The following is a 23,955-nucleotide window of genomic DNA, read 5'->3' on the forward strand; positions in this document are numbered from 1 at the left end:
CTTTCTCCAGTTGCAGCGAGTGGGGGGCCACTCTTCATCGCGGTGCGCAGGCCTCTCACTGTCACGGCCTCTCTTGTTGAGGAGCACAGGCTCCAGACGTGCAGGCTCAGTAGTTGTGGCTCACGGGCCCAGCTGCTCCGCGGCATGTGGGATCTTCCCAGACCAGGGCTCGAACCCGTGTCCCCTGCATTGGCAGGCAGATTCTCAATCACTGCGCCACCAGGGAAGCCCGAGCCAGAACTCTTGACTCTCAATTCAGAGCTTTTTTCCCCAGGTCATCTCCCTCTCTCTCTCTCTCTCTCTCTCACTCTCTCACACACACACACACACACACACACACACACACACACACACACACACACAGAGGATAGCCCACTTGATAGTGTGATAGAGACTGACAGCTGTCAGCCCAGCATCCACGTTCCCCATCCAGCGGTTCTCTACATATTGACCCTGGCGCAGCATCAGCATCACCTGGGAAACCAATTCTGGAGACATGCAAATCCTCCAGCCGCCCGCTAGGCCAACTGAATCCAAAACCCAGGAGGGGGGCCCAGCAATCTGTTTTAACAAGCCCTCAGGGTGATTCTGATGCAGCTAAAGTTCGAGAGCCAAGGCTGACGATGACTTTCTGTGCCCTGTGCCTATCCCTCGGCCCAGGTAAGGTCCCAGCTGCGGCTGCGGTGGGCGTCTTCTGGCCACATCTCCCAGTTTGTCCAACTCAGGCTGTGTGCAGGAGCGAGGGGGTTCACATCCCTGGAGCCCCCTGTCCTGACTGTGGTGCCCCAGTCACATGGCAGCCTCCCCCCAGCATCCTGGCCCTTTTCCGTCCTCATCTCACCTCCCCTCTGCCCGCCCTTCTCTCCCAGGTTCACCTCCAGGATACCAGCACCCAAGTCCGCCTTGGGATCTGCTCTGGGGAGTCGCAAACTAAGACAGACTGGACCACAAGTGGCCCAGGGAGGGGATGCAGGATGGGATTCTAGCATCGCCTCTCACCCATCAGACGGCAATGAGCCCACGTCCCTGACATCACAAGTGATGGGGACGAGGTGCAGGGACAAGGAAAAGCGTGGGCATTCTCTCTCTACTGCTGCAAAACAAGTCGCCCCAAAATTCGTGGCTGAGCCCAGGGGCCGGCAAATTACAGCCCGTGGGCCAAACCCAGCCCTACAGCTGTTCTTGCCCACAGCGTTTCCTGGGTGCACAGCCACGCCTGGTGGCTACGGCTGCTTTCACTCTACGAGGGCCAAGTCGAGCAGCTGGGACAGTAATCCTATGGCCTGGAAAATCCAAAGTATTCCCTGCCTGGCCCTTTGCTGAAAAGGTTTGCTGGCCTCTGGCTTAAAAGAGCACCCCTTATCTTGCTCTTTAGTCTGCAGTTCGGGGATGGCTCCGTGGGGACAGCCTGTCTGTGGTCCACGCAGAACCAGGTGGAAGACTCAAGGGCAAAGGAGGTCCAATAACAGCGCACGACCACAGGGTCCCCGGGCCCACCGTGCACCACGGCACCCGGGGGCAGCCGCTCAGCTTGTGTGCCGGCTCGACAACTGCATGTCCCCTCTGTCCTCAGACACCCCAGGCTCTGAACCACGGGCAAACACAGGACTCTGAGCCCAGCCGCTGGAACGAGGTCGGAAGGAGGGCTGGTTCCTTCTGCTGTCCTCCCAGTGACCTCCTCGGAAACTGGCTTTCTGTCCCTGCAGCTCCAGCGTGTGCTGGACTCAGTGGCCTGGTTCCCAGAGGGAGGTGCTCCCACCAGCGAACACAGTAAAGTTTCCCCTGGGTCTAGAACTGCAACCGCTGCCCGGCCACTTTGGTCCCCGTGCAGCTGGCCCAGCAGACAAAGAACGGGGTTACTATACGGATGGCAACGGTCAACTCTGAGCACGAGAAGCTGGGGTTGGCACTTGGTGATGGGGAAGGGATAGAGATGCCTGGAATTCAGGGGACTCATTGGGGCTCCCCTGATGTTCCCCAACTCGGTGATAGCAGGGACCGTGCAAACACAGCTGGAGAAGGTGTAAGGACTCGGCGCCTTTGGGAGGAAGGTGTGGACCACTCCACTCGCTCTGCCTGCTCACAGCGAGAGAGCAAGCACAGGGCAACCTTCAACCAGGGGGGCGGAGTTGGAGCATAAGTGCCCACCAAACGGCCTCCAGAAAGGACAATTCTGGGATGTGTCCTCCTGGGTATCCCAGAGGGACTGGGCCCTAGCAGCCCACAGGGCAGTGACACAGCCCCTCTGCTCCCTCACACACAACCCATCTGCAGCCAAGCCTGTGTCTGAAGCTCTCTTCTGGGGAGACCCACACTAAGACGTTAGTGACAGAGTGTCCTAGGGGCTGCATGCTCTGGCCAATGGACTTTAATTTGCAGTTACAAGTAGGGGGACTCCAGTAATGCTTTTTAAAGGGGGCTGTCTCCCCTGACACACGTCCTTCGCCCTCCCCATCCCCCCTTCTTCCTTCTTCCTGCCTGGACAACAGGCACAATGGCTGGAGCTGCCACGCCCTTCTTGTGACCGAGAAGCCATCTTGAGATTGGAGGCCACCCACAAAAGATTGCAGAACAGGAAAACAGAAGGAGCTGGGGTCCCTGTTAGCACAGTGGAGCTGCCGCACCCCGCAGTGTGTATTCTAGAACGGTGGTCACACGTGGGGATGCTAGAACCCAGCCGCCTGGGGTGGGAATCCCAGCTCAGGCACTTAGCGGCTGTGTAAACTTGGACAAGTTCCTTAACCTCTCTGGGCCTCAGTTCCTTCAAGTGCAGAGGGGGACTGAGGGTATACACTCAGCCGGGCTTGTGGTTAGTGCTCTATTATCCCATTTCCAGGCCATTGAGCTTCAGGATCCTCACTATGTGAGGAGAAAAGGCTAATTTGTCTAAATTCTTTGTTCAGGTTGCTGCTACTTATAACTCTCCACAGGGCACCCCATGGCAGATAGGAAGGGGCCTCCGAGGTTGTCTGTTCCTATAGCCTGGGTTTGCCAGGACTCAGCCGAGGGCATCCTGGGTGAGCTCCAGGGCATAGCCTTAACCAGCTCAGCTCCAATTTCATGAGTTGTTCATACAGGTAAGATTTTGTCTGGGGAAAAAATTGCTGGCCGTGTGCAACTAGCCATGAATTGCAGGAATCCTTTCCCTGGCCAGGAGAAGCATCCAGCGCCTGCCTGAACCCCTGGGTGGTCAGGGAGCTGATGTAAAACCCCCATCTCGCCCATCCAAGATCAGAGCCAGTGGAGAACTCAGATGTCAGTTGAGTGGAGATCAAAATGACACCTTCTATTACTTGTAGGCGAGACTGTTGTTGGTTGTGCAATATTCTTTCTCTCCTTCTTCCTCCATATCATTATCTCATGCAGGCTATGTGCTCTCTTAAAAAAAGACTACATTGTCCAGCCTCTCTTGCAGCCAGGAGTGTCCAAAGAAGATGGAAACCAAAATGCTGTGTCAGATTTCCAAGAAGGTCGTGCTAGAGGAGCTGACTTAGCTGGGATGAATATCCTTTTTGTCCTTCCTTCAGCCTCCTGCTGCCAGCATGGAATGTGGAGGCAATGGCTAGAACTCCAGCAGCCATCTTGGCCTGTGAGGTGACTCTTAAGAAGAAAGCCTGTACTGAGGGTAGGAGGGAGGAAGGCTAGGAGGCTGAGGGCCCCATAGAGTCATCATACCAGCCCTATGTTATCAGACTTATTTGTGGACACCTTTGAGAGAGAAACAAACTTCTATGTAGTTTAAATCACAGTTATTTGGGGTGTTCTTTTATATGCAACTGAATTGGCTCTTCATCAATAGCTTGGTTAAAGGACCACGTGACTAAAAGGATTTTTCAACACTTTTGCCAACCTGATGCTCCAAATCTGGAACTCGAGACAGTCCCCTTCTCTCCCACGGGAAGGTTTGGTTTTACAGTGATGGCGTATTCCCCCAGATCACTGCCTCCCTCTGGTCCTGCCTAGAGATGAAAGAAAAGAGAGAAGATCCCAGCGTGCCCAGTCTTCTCACAGATGAACCCCCAGCTGAGAAATCCAGGGGAGCAAATCCCTTCTCGAGGGAGTTTAAGGAGGGTGATAACTGTTTCAACGTGAAACAGGCCTCCCTCCCTCCTGGGAAACTGCCTCGTTCTGGCACTGGACTGCTGGCAGGTTCCTCATCATACTGAACTGGAAAATCTCCATCCAAGGATGATGCCGTGGGTGTGAGCTCTGCCTGGATCCACACAGAACAGCCTAATCTCTCTCCGAAGGGTCTGAGGATGCTTCAAAGCAAATGGAGAGCCTAGATTCTAGTGTTGCCAGATGAAATATAGACGATCCAGTTAAATTTACATTTCAGATAAATTTTGGGGGGTAAAATATGTCCAAATATTGCAAAGGACATACTTGTACATGAAGACTTATTTGTTACCTGAAACTGAAATTAAGCTAGGCATCCTGTATTTCTATTTGCTAAATCTGACCACCCTAGCCTAGAGGCACCACATTTCCAGACACTGAGATGGGCACACTCCAATTTCGGGAAAGGATGTGATGTGAAGAAAAATGCGAAAGTGGCTTCCTCGTGATTTCCAACTGTCACGATCTCCTTTCTTCCTGCCCGTGGTCCTCTGGGCCGATTCAAACCCTGTTGGCTCTGTGGGTGCCCCCAGCAGCTCCCCTTTCATGGCATCTGTACTCCCAACTTTGTCGCCCTCAGATGAGCCGGACCCAGGGCTGAGCCAATCAGATTCTGCATTCTCCGGCTACAGTGATTGGCTGGGGGCTGGCAACACGGGATCCAAGTCTGTCCAATCAGAGTGGATGGCAGAGTTTTTGCTGTGTAAGGATGGCCTGGATCTCACCTGGAAGGTCTCTTGAGTCTCCGGAGAACTGAGCGGCAACCAGTCCAGGACCAGATCCAAGAGATAAGCTCGCTCTATCTTCTAGACTTTTCTGCTTACTTGAATCAATAATTCATCTTTAACTGAAAGCCAGCTTGTTCTGGATTTTTCTGACACTCGCAAACAAAAGGGTCTTGATACAAATCTCAAAAACTGGAGGAAGTGAGGGAATCCAGAAAGCCTGTCCCACCCCCATCTATGCAAAGTGCTGGGCACCTTGCAGCCCCTCAAAGACTTTGACTGCCTTTAGCCTTTACGGGGTTCCCATGGAGCTCCCACTTAACCTCCCACAGCTCTATGAGAGAGTCTTGTTCATCAGCAGACAAATATTAATAATAATCATAGCAGCTCACGTTTGATCCTCACACCAATTCTGAATTGGGTGCTATATTCCTCCTGCTTTACAGATGAGGAGACAGAGGTTCTCAGGGGTGACATAATCTGCCCACGGTGACGTGGAGGGGCCCGAGGTGAAGCTGGGGTTTGCACCTGGGCAGTCCAGTTGCAGAGCCTGCACTCTTCATCCTGAAGGGCGTCCTTGTTTGGGGTGCCAGGGTGGCTGGAGCAGTAACAGAGGCCGCCAGGTGGGAGTGTGGAAGGAGGACTGCCCCGGAAGCCCTGGGAGGGTCAGATCCTGGCTCCAGCCCACCGCACTCAGGGAAGGCCAGCTGGCCCACCTGTCCCGCCTCCGTGTGCCCGTCTCATCTTTAGGGCCTGACGATCCACCTTCCCCGTACTGGCAGCCGCCGATGCGTGGGGAGGAGCTGAAGGGGCAGCAGGGGTTGGTTGCTCCTTGCTGCCCTGTGCTGGGGGATGGGGAGGGAACCAGTGCGGGAGCACAGGAGCAGGTAGGCCTATCTTAGAGAAGAGCCGCCAGCCACCCTGTGGAGACCAAGGAGACCAGGGCAGGGGCGGGGTGTGGGAGGGATGCTCGACCACGGTCCTATGGACAGAGCTTCCCAGGCACCAGCTGGTGGCAGGATCTGGGGCTGGTGTCTCCCAGGCTTTCTGAACCGGCCATTGCCGGGCAGAGTGTCCCTCCACATTGCTGGGAACACGCCCTGGGCTTCATCCGCTGCCTCTGCCTGGGGCTCCGGGGACGAGGCTGAGCCAGGAGGGCTGAGGAATGGGGATTGGAGCAAACCTTGCCGCCCCCGCCCCCGCCCCCGCTAGGCATAGGCGGGTCCTTGATCTGCTCTACTTCCTGTGCACCCTTTAGAAGGTTTACCACACAGCCTGGCGGGTGGGAAAGAGCAAGCTTTGGATTCATACAAATGTGTTTTCTCTCACAGGGACTGTTGTTAGAGGCCCGCGCTGCCTCCAGTGGGTCCCTTCACACTCCTTCTGCAAGGCAGCTGGCTCCTTCTAAGATGTGGATCTCAGGATGCCGCTTCCCAAAACTAACCACCCCCCACACACAAGCGGCCCTCCACTGCCCACAGGGTCAAGTTCTAGCTCCTTGGCAAGGCAGCAAGCGATCCTGGGCTTCTCAACGGGCCCTTCCCGACCTCCTGGCTTCATATCCCCCTCCTCCAGCTACGCAGGTCTGCTCCCCATCGTGTTCTGCTCACGTTGCTTTTTGCCTGGATAGCCCTTCATCTGACCAACACTCCTCACTCAACCTACAAAATGAAGCTCAGGCATCACCTCTTCCAGGAAGTCTTCCTGGTCCCACCGTCCTGCCTTCTGCCCCTGACACTCCCCACTGCCCCTGCCCCTAGGCTGATGGGGTGCTCCCGTGTGTCCTCCCTGAAGGGTGCATGTTGTGGACACTTGAGCCTTGCAATTAGCCTCAGTCCCTTTTTGCTTTGGCTGCTGGGATGCTCAGGGACCCCCTTTAGGCCTTACAGAATGCACGATCCTCACCAATCTCACCTTCCTCTGGCTGTACCTCATTTCCTCAGCCCCACCTGCTTTTCCCCACATTTCCTCCTCTGTTCCATTTATCCTTCTGTACAGCATGCCTGCATTGCAGCAAACCATCCCCAAATCCTGCTATGGGGAATGAGGCAAAGCACAGATATCAGTCAATGGAAATGATAAAAGTCCACCAACTTCTATGAATCCAATTACACGAGGAGTAGAAGCAATGCATTTCTCCTGAGAGACAACAAGATGGTGTGTCTGCGCCTCACAGGGTGTGAAGTGTTGTTCATATTTAAGAGAAATGAGAAATAAATTGCTCTGCTTCTTCCTACCACTCACCTTCTGAGTTTTCTCCTAAGGAACCTTAGAAATCCCAGAAAATCAGAAGTGGGGAGGTGGCCTAAATCACTGACGCCCCCCTGCTCATTAGCGGAGCCGGGAAGGTCAAGGTTGATCGGCCTCTCTCCAAAACTTGAGCATTTTTGATCCCACTCAAGGCACCCAAGTTGTCTTAGGGTGGCAATAGGAAACTAATAGACCATCTAACAAATGACCACAAACTTATTGACTTGACATAAATGTATCTGAAACTTCTGTAGTTAGAAGTTCAATTTGGGTCTCACTGGGCTAAAACCAAGGTCTGGGAGCGTTCTCGGTAGCTTCCTCCAGGGGACAATCTTCTTGCCTTTTCCAGCTTCTAGAGGCTGCGTGTTCCTCAGCCCACAGCCCCATCCTCCGCCCTCAAAGCACATCACTCCAACCTCTGGATCCGCCCTCTCGTCCCCTCTCTCTCTGACTTTGGCCCTCTTGCTTGCCTCCTATAAGGACATTTGTGAGTACAGTGCGTCCACATGGAGAATCCAGCATCATCTCCCCATCTCAAGGTCCTTAAATTAATCGCATCGACAGAGTTTGTTCTGTCATCGACGGTAACAAATTCACATGTTCTGGGGATCAGAGCATGGACACATTGGGGGCATTCTGTCTACTACAGTTGAGGCTCCCCCGAAAGGCAACCCTAAGATAAGGACTTGGGTGCAAATAGTTTATATGGGGAGGTGGGGCAGAGAGAGAGAGGGCAAGGGGGGAAAGGTCAGGGCAGGTGCGTCAGTGAGCAGTCACTGCTGGGGGCATCTGGGGCTCAGTCCCACCCAGGTCCCTCTGAGCAACTGGGTAAAACACGCCTTGCAGTTTCACACTAGATGCAAGGAACACGGTGACACCCACCCAGTGCGTCCCTCCCCGGCTGAGGATTTCTCCCCGGGGGGCGTCAGCGCGTGGGCCCCTCCTGAGGTGAGGAAGCCTCGTGCTCGAGGCAGGAGGCCATCCACGGGTAAGGGACTCATCACACAGGCCTCGGTGACCCCCAGCGGCCGAGGGAACGGCAGTTGGGGCGCCGACAGCGTCTGTTTCTGTGGGATTTGCCATGGGGGCCCTGAGCCTGGAGAGGTGACGTGACCAGCTGCTGAAATGTGAGGAAGGGGAGCCAGACAGAGAACAGGGTGCAGGAGGAGGGGCACTGGAGCCACGGGTCCACACAGAGAGGGGGTGGAGCCGGCCCCCCACCTCCCCTGTGCCCTCCACATCCGTCCCATGACCCGGGCTGGACGCAGAATGGTCCCGAGAAGCCCAGCCGTGCACATTATGCGGTACTGTTGGATCTGGACAGGTTTGCAGCACTACCTCCATCTCCTGCCAGAGAGAGCCGAAGCCCAGAGAACGGAGCCCGCTCCCCAGAACTTTCCTGGAACCCATCACAGCAGAGCGCGGTGGAGAAAAGCACAGGCCTCTCAGCCTGCACGAACGAGGACGGATTCAGAGAAACCCACCCAAACACGGAAGGCCTGCCCTCTCGTGCTCACCCCAGAGAAGTTCGCTTTTGCCCACGTTGGGGTCCGGGGTGGCTCGGCCCCTCCCAGGTGTGCGTTTGCCCTCCTGGGCCTCAGCCCACCGATGCCGAGAGGGGGAGCTTGGGCAGAGAAGGCAGGTCCGTCCTTGAGAGCCTCGGCCCACAGGTGGCCCTGCCGCTGCCCCTCACTTGTCATCAGCGAGAGCCAGATGCCAGGAGCGGGGCTGTGCGGCCCGCCAGGAGCGGGAGGGGACCTGCTGTCCCAGAGGTGCCCCGGCCTGACCGGATCTCGGGCCAGTCAGCATCTGGGGGGGGGGGGAGGGGAGGGCAGATCCCCCAGGAGTGGAGAGGGGACACTGTGGGGTTATGGGTGACCGAACATGCCACTGTCCCAGGCGCCCAGCGCCGCCCCCGGCCCCGGGAAGTGGCCCCGAGATGAAGTCCCTTCCTTCCTCCTGGATCTTGGTCTGACCCTCTTTTTGTCAGGCTGCGCGGGCCGTGACCAGCGGACCCCTCTTCTCTACCTTTTTGGCTGCGTTTACTACAATGCTAATAAAACCGAGCAAACAACTTTTACGCAGTCAGTGCGCTCAAAGTGGCGCCAGAAGAGGGGGTGAAGCCCAGGAGACCCCTTGGTCCTCTCCCCACTCACTGATTTTCTTGCAGCTTTTCACTCAAGGTAGAGTTTCTATCTTGGAGGCGGAGGGAGGCTGGGCCCCGGTGCCCCCTCCCATCAGCCCCTCCCCCCGGCCCCAGCGCGGCCCATCTCTTCCGTGAAGCGTCTATTTACAAAGCAGGTCACGATCTGAGGAGCACGCTGCCGTCTAAAAATAGAAAGTCATTACGGAGCAGACAAGAGCCAGCTCCGGCCTGCGAGAGCTGCGAGCTGGGGCAGCTCTGTTCCCTCCTCTTCTCCCCTTTTGCTCCTCCAGCCCCTCCTGGCCCAGCACCGCCGGCAGCTGCAGGTCACGGGCCACCGGGCCGCCCACGGGCCGCGCCACCTCCACCTGGGTCCTGGCTCGGCCCCAGAGCCCAGCCCGGGCAGGACCTGGTTTCCCTTTGATTCTTTCGACAATCCCCCCGAGGCTAGTGTTCTCGTTCATTCGTCCACTGAGGGACCGGAGGCTCTTAGCGGCAGGGGACTGTCCCCAGATCAGGAGGCCAGCGGGTGGCAGAGCTGGGAGGAGTGGCAGGTCCGTCTCAGGGGATTTGTCCATCACGCCAGGGGCACCACCTCACGTCCACAAGGACCATCCTCTCTGGGACGAGCGCCGTGCGCCCTGGTATCATGAAGAGACCCTGGGAAGGGCGGGGCCCCTATCTGCCCGCCCCCTCCTGGGGGGCCTGCCTGGGAGGCGGGGTAGGGGACCCTGATGCCCCTCTTTGCTTGGGATCCACCCCGCAGGGTACCGAGGGTGCCTGCCCTGTGCCTGGGAGAGCCTTGCGGCGGCGGATCGAGAGAACAGGTCTCCAGATGGGGGATGGCCTCTGGCGCCTTCTGAGAAGGAAAGGAGACGGGAGCCTTGCGCATGAGCAAGGGCGAAGAGGGGCCCGAGACCCCGGAGCTCCTGCCTCCACGGAGGCTCTGGGCGGCGCAGCCTCAAAGCAAAGTAGGAGAAGGAGAACTTGCGCGGTTGAGAGAAGCCCCGCCCCCCCCGGGTGTGGGAGCGTCTGGACGAGCGGAGGCCGGTGCTGCGAGTGGCCCTGCTCGGTGTGGGGGCAGGGTCAGCTTTCGGCATTAGGCCCCTGCTCAGGTGGGGGCATTGCTCCTGGCATCTCTGGCCAGTGTGGCAGGGCCCCTCCCTTCTCACCTGCAGGGGCTGCTGCAGCCGAGGGCGGGTGGGGGATGCCCCTGACAGTCTCCCGCGCTGGGTGCCGTCTGCTCGGGGGATCCTCTCGCCTTGACCCACCGGGAACCTGGACAAGGCACTGCTTGCTCTTTTCTTGAGTCCTGCCTCTGCTGAGCGCACAGTGAGCCAGGAGGTGTAAGGAATATGTTTTGCTGAAGGGTGCAAGTCACCATCCTAGTGTGACACAGAGGGAGGACTGGGTTGTGACTTTTCCAGCTAACTTGACTCCTTCATACCACGCAGTAGAAAGAATGGAACAAAACCTTATTGCTTGGGCCATGGACTTCAAATGCAAATGGCAAATGAGGCCAAATAGTTACCAGCAAATGCCTGCAGCGGGCTGGGTGGGAGGCGATAGAGAACCATGGGGACTGGGGCAAACCCTGGGGCCTGTGCCTCGGTTCCATGGCTCCACGCCCCAGCAGACCCAGGGCACGCAGAGCGCAGGCTGAGGTTGCAGGTCCCCTGCTTATCGGGCAATCAGAAATGTAGATAATCGTGTAGCATTATTTGGTAGCAGATGAAAATAATCTAAAACACTGGGAAAATAATCTAACAACACTTGTTGTTGGCAAGTCAGAAGCAGAGAAGATAGGCACACTGCTTGGTATTTAATGCAAAAGTTTTTCTAAGGTATCTACAGCTTGACCTAAATTATTCAGTATAATAGAAGTGTAGGAAAAAGTATCTAGGGAGGTGAATATTCTGTGATACAGTTGCACCATTTGGTTTAAGATGGAGAAGTTAAGCAAGGGAAGGAACAGCTCGCCTGGATCAAGCCTGCACAGCCTTAGGAACGATTGATAGGGCATGTGTAGTCATTATGAAAATAGTCTGTGGTTTCCCATTATGAACTCGGAATCCCTTTCAATCCAGAGAATCCAGGCGGAGAGGCCTACACAGGGCCCACGCTCCTGGGATCTTCTTGGGCTTGGAGCTTCCCCTACAGCTGCTCTGCAGACAGCACCGCGGCGACCACGGGGGCCCGAGGTGGCTCTGGACTCAGCTGCCCGGTGGACTTGCCCTTCGCGTCCCTCTTTGGAAGATTTTGGATTTTGCCCCCTGCATCATCATCTTTGGAAATCATGAATTTCCTGCCCACAAAGGGAAGCAGATCCAATCCCCTCTGCCTGCACCGTTGCGTTATGATTCGCTTTGGGTGTTGACGTTGATGTCCCCTCGACAGCCGCCGGCGGCTTCCCCAGGGGCCCGGCCTTGGGCGAGGGAAGCATTTTGTTTGGGGAGATCGTCCTGCATTTTGCTGAGCAGAAATACCACGTAAGGCTAGACCAGAGAGCTAAAGGGGCTCTGGTTTTTAGAAACCCTGTGTGATCTTCCCGCCCACGTGAGGGTGGGCGCGTCCTCCCCGCACCCCGCACGTGCTCAGCCCGCCCCGGCCCCACCCTATCACCCCAACTGCTGGCTTCTGAGAGTCCCTCCACCTCACCCCGAGGTGGTGACAGAGAATCTCCGTCTTAGCGATGGAAGAACCGAGGCTCAGAGAGCTTCCACGTGGCTCAGCCGATGGGGAAGGAGAGGAACGGGGAAGCCTGGGCCTGGCTCTGGAGAAGCAGCCAGGGGTTAAGGGTGATAGGACATCGGGGGTTAACACGACACCCACGGGGCCGGGCGCCTCTGTCTGGAACCGCGGTGCTCTGCTACTGGGAGAAGTGGGTGAGGAGTCCCTCGGTGGGCAGCCTCTTGCTCCCGGCTGGTTAGACCGGTCGAGGCAGGGCCCAGCCGGCGGCCAGGGGGCCGGGGTCCTGGGGCGGAGGCGGCCAGGGCCTCCGGGAGTGATGGCTCTGGAACCAGCGGGGAAGCTGGGCCGAAGTCCCCTCGGGGGCCGCGAGGGTCAAGGGAAGGCTGTGACCCACACCTGAGGACTGCAGAGGCTGCACCCAGCGCGCCGAGTGCGTGCCCGGCAGCTGGGGGACCACTCGCTGGTGGGCGGAAGGGGCCCTTGCACCTGGCGGGCACTTCACGGGCGCCTGCTGTCGTGGTGAGTGTTGTGGGGAGGGGCGAATCCTTGTCCTGCCCTCAGGAGGTCACTGTCATGGAAATGAAGGCTGAGGCTCTTCACCTGGGGAGGGGGGCCGAGAGTGGCGTCCACGGTCCCCCTGGGAAGTGCCTCTGCGCCTGCGCGCGCCTCAGGGTTCTTCCCGTCCTGGTGCACAGCTGACACCTGCCAAGAGCTTACCACGTGCCAGGCCTCCTCCTCACGATCCCCGGGAGGGGGGCACGACTCTCCCCATTTTGTGGGGGAGGACACAGAGGTGTCAAGTAACTCCCCCGGGGCTGGGGGGAGCCCGGAGCAGTCCCCCGACCACACTATCCCGCGGGGGTGGGGGTGGGGAGGGGGGGATGGACCACAAGCCTGTGGAGGAAGCGACGTGATGTGACTTCTGAAATCAGGGCCGAGCCCGTGGCCCCCTCGCTTGGGGACTCTCTTGGACCGCTTGCTCTGCGGGAGGCTGTCCGCCGTGTCGTGAGGACCCTTGGGCGGCCTGTGGAGGGGCCCGTGGAACAAGGGTCAGAGCCTCCCACCAGCAGCCCCATGAGTGAGTCGGTGAGTGGATTCTCCAGCCTCGAGGGTCCGCAGCCCCTGCTGACGGTTCGCACCCTCGTAGAGAGACTGAGCCAGAACAGTCCCTGATCCCTGATTCTCGACCCTCAGGGAATGTGTGACATTGTAAATGTTTGTTCTTTTAAGCTGCTAAGTCCTGGGGTGGTCGGTTATGCGGCAGTTGGTAAGTGCACTCAGGTGTGGGCTGCAGGGAGTGCACTGTGCCTCCAGAGGATGCCCTGTGCTGGGTCACCTCCATGAGCCAAAGTGAGGGACAATCTGGAGGACGAGCGTTTGGGGTGAGGGCAGAGCAAGGACAGCGAGCCATCTGGGACAGGCTGCCCGGGAAGGTGCTGTCTAAAGGCAGGTAGGTGGGCGCGGACGTGGGCACCGGGAGAGAGGCCAGAGCCAGGCGGCCCGGGGAGGGACTCTGGACATCACCATGGGGCCGGAACATGGACGAGAAGCTCTTAGCTTCTGCACAGAAGCATCCATTTGTCGGAGCTTCCCATCATGCAATGCAAAAGCACCAGGCCTGGGCCACTTTGCAGAAGATTTAAGTCGCACCGAAGGCAGGGCCGTCAGACTAGCCGAAAGCAGAACTCCTTCGGCGTCGTGGTCGTGATTTTCACAACTCCACCAAGGCCTCCCTTTAAAAAGCTAGCTCTAAGGGTTGAAGACAGTTAAATACACATTGAAAAAGCTGTTATTTTTAAAACCACGGGAAGTCGCTCAGATCCTTTAAAAATCACACACGAGAATGGCTATCTCAGCCTGCCATGCTTGAAAGCTGCTGCTGACAGACGCGTCAAGGAGGAACGCCCGCTGAGACGGACCAAAACCAGCTTAACCGGAGAAAAGTAAAGTGGAATTTCAAATCGAAAGACTTTTGCCCAGTTGTTCAGAGCTAAACGCACCCTCTCACACCTCCTCCCCAGCCCCCGTTAGGGGTCTGGCCCGGGGCTGAGCTGGGGACACTGTCACCTGGGATGAAGCGGGGCCTGCAGGGCCGTGAAGCCAGCGCAGGACCCACGAGGAGGCCAGTGACTAACGCAGTGTGACAACCAGGCAGGGGTCTCTGGGGCAGAGCTTCTGGCACTAAGTCTTAAAGGAGGCACACGAGTTGGCAGAATCTCAGTGCTTCCAGATCCCTGTGATGCAAACAGGTCCCAGATCTCCCTCCCCGGGGGCCACGCAGTGAGGCCTGGGGGCTCTGAGCTGTGTGTATGCCATCATTTCCTTTCCCTGCCACGTCCTGAAACGGCAGCGAGCACGGAGCAAGCAGAGAGGTGACCAGGCCGACAGGACGCGTGTGCCGAGGTGAAACGCAGTGAACGGGTACCGACGGTCCGGGCGAAGGGCCTCGAGCAGCCCCCCGTGAGGGGGACGCACGGGGCACACGGTGCACAGCGTCAGGGCGGCTGAGTGGGGAGCCAGGCCCTGCCCCCCCCCCCCCGCCAGTGTACAGAATTAGAGCCACCTGAGGATGGTCGTCGCAGGGGGAACTTCAGGCTGGAGGGGTCGGTAGGGGCCAAACCGCGGAGGGCCTGGGCGACAATCGGAGAAGCCGCGGGCGCCCCAAGGGTGCTGGCTGCGCCTCTGAAGGGCGACGTCACACAGCCCCGGCAGCAGGCGCCCCGGTGCCCGTGCATGTCCCCAGCCGCCGAGCGGTCCCCACCTCCCTGCCTGGCCCCATCCCCGCCATGTGCGCTGCTGTCCGCCAGGCCCGCTCCTGGGCTCCTGTCGGGGCGTCTCCCCAGCACCCTCACTCTCTCCCACGCTCTCAAATTTCTCATCTCGAGGCCACAGCCCTCTCCAGCGATACTTAAAAGCAAACTCCTTGGAAGAGTTGACTACACAGGCGGACTCTGCTTTACTACGCTTCGCAGATACTGCGCTTCTTACAGATTGAAGGTTTGTGGTAACCCTGCAATAAAGTCTTTTTTAATTAAAGTATGTATCTTGTTTTTTAGACATGACGCTGTTGCCCACTTAACATGTTTCCACTGCACCCTAGTCTAACCTTTATACGCACTGGGAAACCAAAACCCTTGTGACTCACTTCACTGCTGCAGTGTTGCCTTCACTGCGTGGTCTGGAAGCGAACCCCCAGCACCTCTGAGGTCTGCCTGCTCCACTCTGTCCATCTACCCAGGCCTCACTCTGAAGCAAGGCATGGCCAGCATGGCCTCTACGCCGCTACTGTGTCCAGTCTGCCTCATGTCGCCTGCCCCCTGCAGCAGAGGGTCCCAGCCCTCCTCCGGGAAACCCTCTGTGCACACGCCGTCGAGGGCAGGACTCTCGGTTCTCTTCTTACCTCCCGGCAGCTCCTTCCTGGGCTCTGGTTCTTCGCCATCTCACTGACTTGTACGTGTTGTATGTTCCCTGGGCCTGTTCTCTGATGTCCACACTCAGGCTATACCTTTGCAAGACATCTATATTCTAACGGCTCTCAAATTCCCATCTCCAGCTGAGATCTCCCCTCAAACTTCAGATCTGTATCTTAAACAGTCCCTTCTACAATCTTCCCATCTCAGAAAGAAGTTTCTATTTTCCCAATGGCTCTAGATCAAAATCTTTGCATCACCCAACCCCTTCTTTTCTGTACCTCACATCCAACCTGTAGACTAAGTGTTATCGGCTCGACTTTCTAAGTGCGCCTCAAGTCTGGCCAGCCAGTCCTCAGGACTTGCAGGGCTGCCACCCCGGGCCATGCCAGCATTCCCTCTGACCTTCACCGCAGGGGTTTCTAACAGGTCCCCCTACCTTGCCCCACTACCGCCTCTTCTCCACGTGGTTGCCAAAGTGATTCTGCTGAGATATATATCGGATGGATAGCGTTCCTCTTTGGCTCAGTGTGCCCGAGAGCTCCCGCTGAAGTAAAGCTGAGACGGCCCTCCACACCTGGGCCCCGCCCCCGCCCTGACTTCCTTCCTGCATCCTTGGGGCTCCTCCAGCCCTCGTGTTCCCACCTCAGGATCCTGGCACCTGTTAGTGTCTTGACGTAGCTCATTTCTTTACTTTTCTAGGTCCTGGCTGAAACATCACCTTATTATTCCCCTACGGCCCAAAGTCAAGTCTAACCCCTCTTCCCGTGACTGTGCTCTGTCGCCCCCAGCTCTGTCACTGCCTGGCGTCCTCCGGTTTGCGGGTGATGGTCTGGCTCCCCCCACTGGGATGTAAGCTCCTCGAGGCAGGAGCCCCTCTGCTCTGTCCTGTGCTCTCACACGCAGGGCGGTGCCCAGCATGTAGGAGGCTCTCAGTAAATGTGTGCTCAGTGAATTTAAGTGATACAGGCAGCACAGTGTGAGGCCAAGACTAAGGCAGCAAGAGTGAGGCTGGGAGAAGGGGGACAGACAGGAGGTGAGCTGGACAGTTCGAATCCCTGGGATCTCACTTGCAGCTTTATGACTGTGTCCCCAACTCAGGAGGGGAAAAGGCTGCAGGCAGAAAGGGAACTCAAATTCTTCCCCACTCATGATAGTCTGGCGCCCGTCCTAAAGTTCCTGCTTGTTTAGGATTAATTCCACACAGGGGCGCTGCTGACCGTGCTCTGGTGGGCGCCCACACCCACTCACTGCAGCACTGCCGCGGCCCTCTGGTCGCGGGCCTTTATTCCTTGCACTTCTGAGATGGAGAAACACGTATCTGACAAACGCAAAAGTGCCAACTGCAGGAGTAGAAGATCATGTCTTTAGGGTGCATCACGAGAGGATAAGGAAAAGCAAACCTATCAGAAGTTGTTCTGTGCTTTTAACACAATGCTCCCAACACGGTACCCTGTAAAAAGTGAACGCCTTGAGGGAATGTGTCTTTGAGGTAAGAAAGTGACAATTTAACAATGCACAAGACTGTTCCCGAAATTCTAAGACTAGGAAGCGTGTTGTGTGAGCTTCTAGCGGAAGGAATAAAACGCATCCTCCCGGGGCGTACTGAATTAAAATCACAAAGCACCAGTAAGTGATGAAAAGAGAAGGAACTGAATCATACTGTCCATGGGGATGATGACCTTTATGTTCCACAACAAATTACAGAGGCATGAAAATCGGGTTTCTATTCTGACAGTGCCACCGCTTCCCGCAGAAGCCTTTATAATTAACCTTCTATGTGGCGGCGTACTTTTGGCATAACATGTTCATCTTTATTGGTCCATAACTGAGTTGGATAAATCATTTTCAAAGCTGGAATTTGCGCTGACGCCTGACTTCTTGTGAGCTGTGAGTTGCAGCCATATATGGTTCTCAAGTGTGCAGAATTTAGAGCTGGGCTGAAATAACAAGCCTTTGTTTTTCTAGGTTTATATTAAAGTAGAAGAGATTGAAATGGGCAGCCTTTGTTAAGCAATACACAAATCATTTGTTTTCTGTTATGAGGAGACAAAGAAATTGATTTTCTTTCCCTTTTTCAAACAGACTTTCCAAATTAAAAAGCATACTACTTTATAAAACATTTCATGAAACACAAAGTTGTACAAAAAAAAAAAAAAAAGATGATTTTCAAGTTCTCAAGTGAATTCATTTACTGACTAGGCACGTTGGTGAGTTGATTATTCTTAAGCAGTCCATAATTGGAAGGAAAGTTCCTGAAAGAGAGGAAAATGATATGTATTTGTATACTTCAAGTAACAAATTATTTACACTCTGGTGGGAATGGCAGGATTTAGGCAGAGGAAGCAGGCAAAATGAAATTTGACAGAAATGAGAATACTTATGGAAAACAATGCAAAACAGAATTGTAGAGATTCAGGACATAAAGTATTTGTGTTCAGGGAGGCAGATGAATGATTAAACAGCACGCGACACGACACTCCTCCCGGCCACGACGTGCACGGGAAGGAGGCTTTCGCAATGGCCACGCCTCTTCTCACGCGGAACTTCCCGAACTAAAACGTGCAGTGACTTCCTGTGGATGCACACTGGCACTGCCCTTGCCTTCCTGCCACCTGAGAAGAGACTCAGCTTTCAGGTATATTTAGACAAAACTTTATTTACTAACTAACACCAAACAATGTATTTCGACGTGCTAATTACAACAAAACTGTTGTTTCAAAACCCAAGCGGCAACCAGAAGAAAACAAAACACAAAACAGAATCTAATCACAAGGGAAGACGCGCCTTCGCAGCGCTTGCTCCTCACTGCTCTGGTCACAGGTGCGCAGGGGGAGGGGGGAGGGGAGGGGGAGGGGAGGGGGAGGGGGAGCGTCCTCGAGGCTCCCTGTGACGTGACCCAGCCCTGCCCACCCCTCCCGCCTCCCCCCCCACTGCCCACCGGCACCTGCCCCTTAGTTCCCAGCAACTGCTTACTCGTCCCCAGACACACGAGGCCCCTCCCTTCCTCCCCCGACCTGCACCAGCCTGGCAACTCTGACATCTCCTCCTCCCGTGTCTGCTTCAAGATTTCAACTTAACTGTAAACCCCGCTTCAGGTTTCTCCTCCTCTGTGAAGCCTTTCCCTCCTCGCCCTTCCTCGGCCAGAGCTCGTGACCTGTGCCGCTGTACCCTCTGCCTTCACCTCGCCTGTCATGACCGCTCGCGGCGCCAGGGACAGTGCGCCTTGGCCCCCGCATGCGGCACCGGTGTGCCAGGACGAACCAGACACAGACAGTTATTTTAAAGGCTAATACTTAAAAAAAGGAAACAGCTAATACAGTGCATCTATTCATTAGGGTACTGTTTAATTCATCAGTGCCTATTTCTTGAATGGCTTGATGACTGCGTGCTCTTAAATTACACATGACGGACTTGCTCCTGACCCTCGAGGACTCCCCGGGACTGCAGGACAACCCACACGTCAATCAGCAGATCAGAATTAGGGGTTCGCCACTTGGGTGCTACTGGCCAGTACTCTCAGAGTGAAGAGAGACAAGGGTTCTTTGGGCAGAAGGAGAGAGAGAAGATCTTGAGGAACCGGCAGGCTCTGGATACCCAGAGAAGAGAAGAAGGTGGGCAAAGATATGGCGGACGGAAGGGCCAGCTGGGGGCCGGCTTCCTCAGAGAGACCGTGGGCCCCTTAAGAGCGGAGGCCTCCCCTTCCCCGGGTGTGTCCACAGTGCTGAGCACAGGGCCTGCCGCTGCAGGTCGGCCTTAGAATCCATCGGCTCGTGAAAGGAGGCTCCAGAAGTGAGAGGAGACCAGTGGGAGCCCGAAGAAGGGTGGTCTTTCACCATCCCTGTAGGACACAGCCGTGCCCAGAGCTGTCCTCACTCACTCACTCACACGGGGATCCAGCCCACCACGTGCCCACCTCCGTGGGAAGGAAAGGCCACTGTGAACCCACTCTGCGCGGGTGAGTTTTCCGTGTGGCCGCAGGTGCCAACAGTTGTACACGGTGATGGAGAGTATAGCACTGAGGGTTCAAGCTTCCTTCAGAAGAGCATATTAAGATACACCATTACCTCTACGGGGAGCAATATAGTAAGAACTCTAAGAAAATGTAATGACTCAATAAATCTACCTTAGAAACTTATTCTACAGATGTATGCGAACGTGCACAAGAACAGAGATGAAGGGCTATGCTTTCTAGCACTGTCTTTAATGAATGCAAAATACTGGAAGCAAAACTACATGTCAACAGTTGTTTAAATTATGGTGCGTTCATATAAATATTATTCAGCCAATAAAAAGAAAAACATACCTTTATAATTTAAAATGATAGAAAATGAACTCAAAGATATACTCTAAATTGAAACAAGGAAGGTATAAAACAGTGTACTGTTCTCTATGTTAAAAACAGTAACCATTAGTCTGTGCAGAAGCAAAGCACATGTTTTTCTATCTCTGGAAAAAAAACAAAAAACAAAAAAAAAACCACCAAGACCAACAGCTGCCTCTGGGTGTTTGAGGGCAGGGGTGGGAATTAAGACCAACTTTTCATTGTTCCCTTTTTCCGAAGTTTTGGATTTTGTACCGAGCACATGTTATCACCTACTAAACAAAGGGCATGTTTTTCTTTTCCAACTTCTCCTTTTCCACTGAAAAAGCCAATGGTTACTGAAGTCAATTATCTCATTTCCACTGATAAACCAAACTAACAGTGAGAAGGGCTCAGTGTCAGTATTTTAAGAATTACAGCGTCGTTTGCTCATTAATCCATTCAGTCATTCGCCCCTCAATGAGCACTGTCAGTCCCCGCTTTGCGCCAGGCACCTCACTGGGATCTGGACGGAAAGTCAAATGAGACGTGGTTCTGTCTTTAAAGAACCTGAAGTGACGCCACTAGAGAGAAAGACAAACACGTCAACAAGTGAGCAGAGATCCGGCTTCAGGAGGGCACCTCCGGCCCCACGACCGTCACGGCGGCGTCTGCTCATCTGTCCCACCTCCTTGTTCTGAGAGCCTGTTGGGCGCTAGGAAGTGTGGCGGGGAGCAGACGTGGGGAGGTGAGGAAAGGCGTGGATCTTGCCGTGGTGCTCGGGTGAGCTCTTACATACGTGCATATGCGAATGGCAATGTTTAACAACCTGGTAAATTCTCTTCCAGTGGAAGAATGACTCTAACTTGACCCGATGAGGCCGGTGAAGTCCTAATCGACCGTCCCGTACCAGGAGACACCAGGTCACCTTGTTCATTTCACTCATCACATACACGACGGCTGTGCTAAGCCATGGTACCTGCACTGGAGATGTTCACATTCGGGGTGGGGGGGAGGGATGGAGAGGAGAGTAAACAGTCAATCGTAGGACCCCATTTTGCAGATGAGGGCCCTCCAGTAGGGATTCTGCACCCAGGGAGATGTGGAGACACTGGGCCAAGGAAGACTTCCTGAGCGAGGTGATGCTTCAAGTCTCACTCCAAAGTTGGACAGACCAGTACTGACCAGCTATATCGAGAGCTGGGGAGAAGAGTAAGGAAATGTGATTTCAGGCAGAGAATGGCACAGGTATCAAAGCACCGTGAAGGGTATTCGAGAGCAAGGCTGGAGCAGAGCAAGGCTGAGAGCGGTACGGCGGGTTGGGGGAGCAGCTGGAGGGGCGGGCCGGGCCAGGATGGTGCGCTGGGAGCCACGGAAGGACTCACGCTAAGACAAGAAAAACAGGTACAGCAGTCGGTGCTGATCCCTGAAAGATAACCAGATTCCTGGAATAAGAATCCCATTCAGAATCAACTTCAATTGGAAAGGATTTTCCATTAGATAAGGGGAGGATGGAATTCAGATTTTAAAATGTTCCACAACCTTCCTCAAAGATGGAAACAGAATCAAGCATAAAGTAGATTTTGTTATTTTAAACATAATGATGGATTTTTTCTTTTCTATTCCTACAATATAAATCAATATAAATAGTACATCACTATAAATAATAGATATGATTTGCATATAAAATAACTAACTTTATTATATATACTTATCACATATAACTTGTAAAGCGGCTTAACTTGGTTAATTAGATTTTTGACTACATTTTAATTTTTTTCTTCAAATCATCTGTTTTAAATTCTGGGACCTGGGGCTTCCCTGGTGGCGCAGTGGTTGAGAATCTGCCTGCCAATGCAGGGGACACGGGTTCGAACCCTGGTCTGGGAAGATCCCACATGCCGCGGAGCAACTAGGCCCGTGAGCCACAATTACTGAGCCTGCGTGTCTGGAGCCTGTGCTCCGCAACAAGAGCGGCCGTGATTGCGAGAGGCCCGTGCACCGCGATGAAGAGTGGCCCCCACTTGCCTCAACTAGAGAAAGCCCTCGCACAGAAACAAAGACCCAACACAGCCAAAAATAAATAAATAAATAAATAAAATTAAAAAAAAAAAATTCTGGGACCTGTCTCTCTGTACACAGTGACTAGAGTCACTGTCTAATTTTGAGTTAGACTATTACTATTTACATGAGTGATTTTTTTTCTTCCTTTTTTTGGGTCTCTATGAACTATTCCTAACCATTCCTAACACTGCCTATTACGAATCATATTGATCACACCGACAGTGTCATTCTTCCATATTCACTGTCTTGCTCAACGCTTTCGGCTGCCAAATCCTGCGCTAAGAGATGGAACAAAAGGATGGAAAGGTTAGGCCCCCGTTTTTTAAGGCTCTCACCATCTGGCTATCAGATCAATAACCAGTGCAAACAGAGGTTTGTACAAAGTTCCTGCTGGAACACAGGCTGAAAAAGGCACCATCTCTGCCTAGGGGGATGCAGCAGGGCCAGCTCAAGGGTGAAGAGGATATTTATTACATTTCAGCGTGGGCTCACCGTATTTAAGCTTCTTAGCCGGACTTGCAAGATCCTTCATTATGTGCCCCTTGCCCACACAGACAGCATCATCTACAGCTTTCTCTAATTACCTAAATAATCGAAATTTCCTAGATAACTGTGTTTTCTTATAATCCAAATATCTGCATAAAGCAACAAGCAAGAGCACGTACCTAGGTTTGTGCCAGGCATGCTTCTAATCCTCACAGCTATGCTGAGGTAGATTTCACTATTGTGTCCATTGTATGGATGGGGAAACTGCAGTTTAGACTGAAGTTCAGTAAGGTTAAGTAACAAAGCTGGTAAATGACAGAGCTGGGTACGACTGCTTCCAAGAAGACCTTCCCTACGTGGCTGCCTTCTACTGGTCCTACAGCCCTGCTGGCACCCGTCCCACCTCCGCCACCCCGCCTGGCGTCCATGTCTCTCCCACGCTACATCTGTCGTCGTCCAGTCACTGGCGCCTGCCTGGCCCACTTCCCCAGCAGACTGTTGTCACCATTGCGTCTCCACTGCCTGCGGCATAGCAGGTGCTCAGCCAACGTGTCTGCATGAACGCTGATACTTATTCAACTTGCAATATCTTGAACAAAGCAAGATTCAGAACCTAACTATAGCCAAAGAATCTCTCCAGGGAGGAATCTGGGGCAGGGTGGGACAGAGACAGAGGGGCTGGTTATCAGTCACAACGTCTGCCAACACTCAGTGTTGTGAGGCTTACTTCTAGGAATACAAGGAGACATAAAAATTAGCCCCTGCCCTCAAGGAGCCTTTAATCTCATGGGAGAGCGAGTGCTAGCCCAGACAGCGGACAGTGCAACAGCACGGTTAGGACAAAGGCTCTGGATCAGAGTGGATGGTCCAAAACTGGCTCTACCAGTCATAGGGCCAGGAATCCGACACAGTGATCTCACCTCTTGAAGCCTAAGCATATTCCTCTGTAAAATGGAGATGACACTCACCTCCTTATCATTGTGAGGATTCAATGAAATCATTTATAGAAAGTGATTAAGCACAGGCTTGGTCATAATGGCAACTTATAACCAATCTAAGTCATATGGTATCAATACTACAATGAAGAAGTATAAACTAAGCACACTATTTCAGAGAGCACGGAGGGATCGTGGTTTCACTGCTGAAGACACGGAAGGGAGGGCGTGGGGCCGAGTCCTGAAGGATGGGCATGGTTTCTAGGGGCAAAGGCCCAGGGGCAGCAAGTGCTGGTGTGTCATCTACCAACTCCATCCATGCTGAACTACTTGAGTGTAAGGTCCACGGCCTATAGATCTTTGTGTTCCTGGTGCCTCCTCTGTGTCTGGGGAAGAACTCGCGCTCAGTAAACGTTGTCAAATGAGAAGATAAATGAATCCCAAGGGGGTAGACAAAGGCCAGGGGAAAGATCTGGGAAGGATGCAGTGTGCGGTTAGGGACAGGAGAAGGCTGCTTGTCTGCAAGTCCTCCTATTGAAACAGGGAGAAATGAGGTTCAGTAGAGTATTTGCCGAATAAGGGGAGCCCTAGAAAGCCAAGCAGAAGAACTCCTGTCCAAGAGCATTCCTGGTGGTTCCTGACCTTTCTGGCTCACAACCCCTTTTTGCAGTCCAATGGAGCTGTGGATTCTTTAATAAAATGAAAATAAACATAAAATTGAACAAGTCCTATGAATTAGCTCTTAAGACTATCTGGGGATTAACCCTCCAGGGACCTGTCCATAATTTCTGATTAAAGAAACCTACACTTACTATTCAATATGCCAATT

At 54.2% G+C, this 23,955-nt stretch overlaps 1 protein-coding gene across 2 annotated transcripts in view; it reads right to left on the reverse strand.

Annotated features, from left to right (window-relative positions):
* Positions 1-17,016: 17,016 nt before the first annotated feature.
* The window catches only part of KHDRBS3 (KH RNA binding domain containing, signal transduction associated 3), a 167,225-nt gene continuing 160,286 nt past the window's right edge, over positions 17,017-23,955 (reverse strand). For both annotated transcript variants that reach the window (XR_005017089.1, XM_036830888.1), the window contains one exon: positions 17,017-17,593. The gene's annotated coding sequence lies outside the window, so the exon portion shown is untranslated. The remainder of the gene's footprint in view (positions 17,594-23,955) is intronic.

The sequence above is a fragment of the Balaenoptera musculus genome, chromosome 17, assembly GCF_009873245.2.
Source record: "Balaenoptera musculus isolate JJ_BM4_2016_0621 chromosome 17, mBalMus1.pri.v3, whole genome shotgun sequence".
In the NCBI taxonomy this organism is placed as follows: domain Eukaryota; kingdom Metazoa; phylum Chordata; class Mammalia; order Artiodactyla; family Balaenopteridae; genus Balaenoptera; species Balaenoptera musculus.